Source organism: Salvelinus sp. IW2-2015, linkage group LG14 (assembly GCF_002910315.2).
Source record: "Salvelinus sp. IW2-2015 linkage group LG14, ASM291031v2, whole genome shotgun sequence".
Taxonomy (NCBI): Eukaryota; Metazoa; Chordata; class Actinopteri; order Salmoniformes; family Salmonidae; genus Salvelinus; species Salvelinus sp. IW2-2015.
This window is the reverse complement of record NC_036854.1, coordinates 27,919,927-27,924,154: the sequence shown is the minus strand read 5'-3', so window position 1 is coordinate 27,924,154 and position 4,228 is coordinate 27,919,927. Positions and strand designations below refer to the sequence as shown.

The window sequence follows — 4,228 nt, the reverse complement described above, 5'->3', positions numbered from 1 at the left end:
TGTCTGTAAACAATTGTTTGTAAAAATGACTTGTGTCATGCACAAAGTAGATGTCCTAACAGACTTGWCAAAACTATAGTTTGTTAACAAGAAATTTGTGGAGTGGATGAAAAACAAGTTTTAATGACTCCAACCTAAGTGTATGTAAACTTCCGACTTCAACTGTACTTGCCATTGAGACGGTCTCCCAGACGCTAACCTGTCTGTCCTCTGCTTGTCTTTGTCCAGGTGGCTGACTTCATCCACTCTCTCCCCGGCTGCGATGAACAAGCCAATCAGTTCAAAGAGGAGGTAAGAGGACACAACATCTGGTCCTCCTCTAGTCTCCCAGTCTGGAGTCAACTAAGAGTTTTAAGGCTTGTCTTCCTCCGTAAGGCTAAGTAAATGAGGGGAGACATGTGCGGAGTAGCCTTTGCCATTATAGTTGTCTGCAACAAAACACCCAGAAGAATKGATTCCCCTCCCCTGTGTTTGGTCAGGGTTAGTTTGCGTTGAGAATTATACTGACGTAAGGAGACATCACTGGAATCCAAAGCAATTAATTGGAAGCTAATAGCGGTAGTGATTAGCATTCCCGAGCACAGCCATATTTGATTTGCCTCAGCTAATCTGACTACAGTATTTGTCACTGGTCTCTTGGTAGTTGAAATCCCTTTTTCAGCAATCCCAGTTGAGGCTCCACAGTTGTGAAACCCTACCTCTTTGAAGAGTTATTGTAAATAACTCTCACGGYGCCCCCCTAACCCCCCCACCCTAGTACTGTCTTTGCTGATAAATACTTTGAGGAAAAATGTACTYGATGTAATRTGTTATCTTAAGATGAATGCGCTAATTGTAAGTCTCAAATTTAAAAAATGTATTGTGACTGGCGTGTCTAGTCGTTGAACAAGACATCACAATCTGATCCAACTGATAAGTACTTGATTACCATTTCATAAATTAAATAGGAATTGWATGAATAGTGTCCACTGGTCAATCTGCTCATACTCTATATAGTGACATATAACATAGGGCCATCTGTAGCCCTTAGAGAGTGGGAGGGATTGTTTTACCTCTCTCACTGGGWTCAATTGACTGCACATCAGCTGTTGACACATGCTGTAATCTGATTGGTTGTCTTCCAACAGCAAATCGACGGGAAGGCCTTGTTGCTGCTGACCCAGCGCGACATCGTCAAGATCATGAGTGTAAAACTCGGCCCTGCCCTCAAGATCTACAACTCTATCTTGATGTTCAAGCACGCTGAGGACAACCAATCGGCAGCCGGCAACGCCAACAAATGAAGCATCGGAAGCCACACCCACCAGACCCATCTTATGTGTCTGTCAAACACATAGATTTACTGTGTGGATTCATTCCAAACCCAACCCCCTTACCCCTGCTCCTTCTCTTTGGCCTACAGGCACTTGAGTTCAAGGACTTAAACTAAAGTCGATACATGATCTGTCCAGACCTATGGACTTTCAGGTTACTGTGTGTGTGTGTGTGTGTGTGTGTGTGTGTGTGTGTGTGTGTGTGTGTGTGTGTGTGTGTGTGTGTGTTTGAGGTTCGCTCTTGACACAGCCTCCAAATCTGCCTTTAAATCTCAAACGTAGGTGTCATGAAGGTAAACTCAACAAAACCCGCATTTCCAGGTATACAGCACAGTTTTCTATGTCTTTTACGCTGTAACTTCTCCCTTCTTTACTTTCCCTTAAAGATGTGACAATCACCACCAACAGTATAAAGCCATGACAAACCTGTGCTTTTTCTGGGTCATCATGGTGCTACGTGTATTCCTAATACAAACAGTCTACATCACAGTTGACCTCTGTTACCAGTTTACGATCTCTGTCTACCGACTCAAACTGAGATGCATACTGTTAACGTGTCGGCCATTTTGTTTCTGTTTTGTATGAATGTTAATTATGATATGTTACAGTACTTATATGGACTCACCTATATTTATTGTGAAAAATATCTAGGTGTTTGCATAGTTGAARGAAATTAATATATTATATATGAGCAAATTGTTTTTGAAAATGCCAAAAGGGTTTTTGTTTAAATTTTAAATTCAGAATTTATTTAATTTGATAATATTAATATTATTTTATTTGCACATTTAGAAGAATGAAAAATAACTTACGTTTAAGGAAAATGTAAAACCATGGGATAGTTTTGAGCTGAAGATAATCTAAATAAGTATAATTTCTGTTAGTTGAGATATCTTCGACTTACTTTTTGTGGAAACTGCAACTCTAGAGTCAGTTAACATGTATGTTTGTCTTTATTAACCTTTTGCTCCATTCGGGTAGACCAGGACCAATATTGTCTTTTTAGTTTTTACCATTGGGGGTAAGTTTTCTCACAGTCACAATAGGTTGAAGGTGTTTTCTTATTATCGAAGAACAGCATACTTGCTCTTCTGCACAATTAAGAGTTTAATCTTATATTTTGCTATAACTTGGAATTTAAGCTATATGTTGAAACAAATGCTCTATCATTTGCTCTCTAGTCTTCATATACATGTTGCTACTAAAATGCAACCAAACTCCATTGAAACTTCAGGAATATGAAGAAACTTTTCACTGTACTTTCTGCTTTTTTTYCCTATAGGGACTTTCTCTCTATCCCAAAATGTTGAGCATACAGAAACGTATATTTTATTCTGATGCTGCTTGTCTTTCTTACTGCTGTAACGTGCAAGACTGCTGTTTTAGTGCATGGAAAATACCGCTACATTTTGGTACAACCTCCAATATGGAGGTAGATACCCACCAAAACATATTTAGGAGACTCACAATCTATTTTGGGTGATATCTACCTTCATATAACGCTCCCTTATCTAWGAAAATGACAACTAATTTAACCGTGAATATGGGCTGTACATGTTTGTATACCCCRTTTCTTACACTGAATTAACACTTTGTACAACTCGATGGATTCATATTACATGATTTCACAACCCAAATAAACAGTGCAAAGGCCCCGTCGTCTCTGTTTTTATTCCAAGTCAAACTGCAACTTTTTCTTCTCAAGCTAATTTAGCGTTATTTGAAGATTTTTGGGGGACTAGCGCAGTGCAAAGCCTCAAGCCAAAACTGAATTCTAACTTTCAAAGTCCCCCTTTGACATTATTGTTATGTACTGAAATGGAAATAAATTGACTGTGGCCGGGAGTTATTCATCTGCAGATAGTGGTCTTCAAAATAGCACTTTCTATTTGATTTGCACAGCAGCGTGTTCTGGTGGACGGAGTCGACAATTGATTTGGATACTGGCAGTCCTGTGTGGTGTGACACGTTCAGTTCTGACAGCAAATGAGTCGTCCACTGCTGCACAACCAGACTGACAATGAACCACTACTGATCAAATCAAATGTTATTGGTCACATGCACCGAATACAACAGGCGTAGATTTTACAGTGAAATGCTTACTTATGAGCCCATTCCTAACAATGCAGAGTTAGAAAGTAAGACAAATATTTGCGAAATAAAAAAGGAAATAGTAGTAAAAATACAATAATGATGCTATATGCAAAGAGTACCAGTACCAAGTCAATGTGCAGGGGTATGAGGTAATACAGTATGTACAGTTGAAGTCAGAAGTTTACATACACTTAGGTTGGAGTCATTACTACTCGTTTTTCAATGACTCCACAAATTTCTTGTTAACAAACTATTGTTTAGGCAAGTCGGCAAACTTAATCACGGTGTTGGAGTCATGTGACCATGCAGTTGTGGGTGAACAGAGAGTACAGGAGGGGATTAAGCACGCACCCCAGATGGGTCCACATGTTGAGGGTCAGCGTAGCGGATGTGTTGCTGCCTACCCTCACCACCTGGGACCMATCAGGAAGTCCAGGATCMAGTTGCAGAGGGAGGTGTTCAGTCCCAGGGTCCTTAGCTTAGTGATGAGCTTTGAGGGTACTATGGTGTTGAACGCTGAGCTGTAGTCAATGAGCAGCATTCTCACATCGGTGTTCCTTTTGTCCAGGTGGGAAAGGGCAGTGTGGAGTGTGATTSAGATTGCGTCATCTGTGGATCTGTTGGGGCGGTATGCGAATTGGAGTGGGTCTAGAGTTTCCGGCATGATGTATTGAGCGAGTCACTGGTACTTCCTGCTTTAGGTTTTGCTAAGAGAAAGTGAGGGGAGAGAGAGAATAAGTGGACGTGAGGGGACGAGAGAGAGTAAGGAGATGTGAGGGGAGAGAGAGAGTAAGAGGATGTGAGGGGACGAGAGAGAGTAA

The 4,228-nt window shown here is 40.7% G+C and overlaps 1 pseudogene; it reads left to right on the top strand.

The window, feature by feature from the left end:
* Nucleotides 1–2,966, top strand: part of LOC111973504 (lethal(3)malignant brain tumor-like protein 4) — a 154,338-nt pseudogene extending 151,372 nt beyond the window's left edge.
* The last annotated feature ends 1,262 nt before the right edge of the window (nt 2,967–4,228 follow it).